This window comes from Plasmopara halstedii (assembly GCF_900000015.1).
Source record: "Plasmopara halstedii genome assembly, contig: Scaffold_816, whole genome shotgun sequence".
In the NCBI taxonomy this organism is placed as follows: Eukaryota; Oomycota; class Peronosporomycetes; order Peronosporales; family Peronosporaceae; genus Plasmopara; species Plasmopara halstedii.
The window spans coordinates 122351-123292 of record NW_020187732.1 but is presented as its reverse complement, the minus strand read 5'-3'; positions in this window follow the sequence as shown (position 1 = coordinate 123292).

The following is a 942-nucleotide window of genomic DNA, read 5'->3' as shown; positions in this document are numbered from 1 at the left end:
AAGTGGTGACTCACAGAGTTGTACGTTTTCTCACGACCGAGATGACCACTGAGTGGCGGGTCGTGAGCCTCATAGCGGATACGGTATTTTAAAATCTCGTCATGATGAGCCACAATTCGTGGTGTATCCGATGAAGCGGTGCTATAGTATCCAACGAATATCGGTGCAATCGTTTACGCAGTCTTTGTGATAATTTCTTGTCCGAGTCTCCAAACGCCTTGCTCCCTAGAGCCCATAGCGCTTCACACATCTCGTCACCCGCATACGCGGTGCAGATCAACTCCGTCACAGACGACGTTACAGTTGTAACATGAGCAAGCTCATAGTCTGGACTGCGTGACAACACATCAGCCAAAGCCTTCTGCTTTTCCGGCTTATACTTCACCTCGAAGTTATATTCCACAAAGAAGGATAGCCATCTAGCCATCTAGCCATCTAGCCATCCTCTGCGAGAGGTGGGGAATCTGAGTCGCAGTGCGTAGTGACGCGATCTGTATAGATCACAAACGGCTTGGTGCCGAGCAGGTGGACCCTGAACTTGACAAGTGCATACTTCATCGCAAGTTGTTCCTTGTCATGAACTGGGTAGTTCTTCTCTGCAGCTTTGAGCTGTCGAGATTCGAACGCGATCACTAGATTTCGCCCTTCGGCGTCTGCTTGTAACAGTGCACAACCGATGGCAAAGTCCGAATGGTCACAGACAGCGATGAAAGGACGATCAGGGTCCGGCAGCGCCAGTATTGGTGCATGCAGGAGGCTATCTTTGACCCCGTCAAGATCCTTCTGATGTTCGGTGTTCCAACACCATTCCACATCGTATTTAAGAAGATTGGATGATGGCTGGGCCATTTCTGCGTAATTTACGCTGTACTTGTGCAAATAATTGGCAAGACCAAGCCACTTACGCAAGTCCTTCTGGTTCTTTGGAGCCGGCCAATCCAC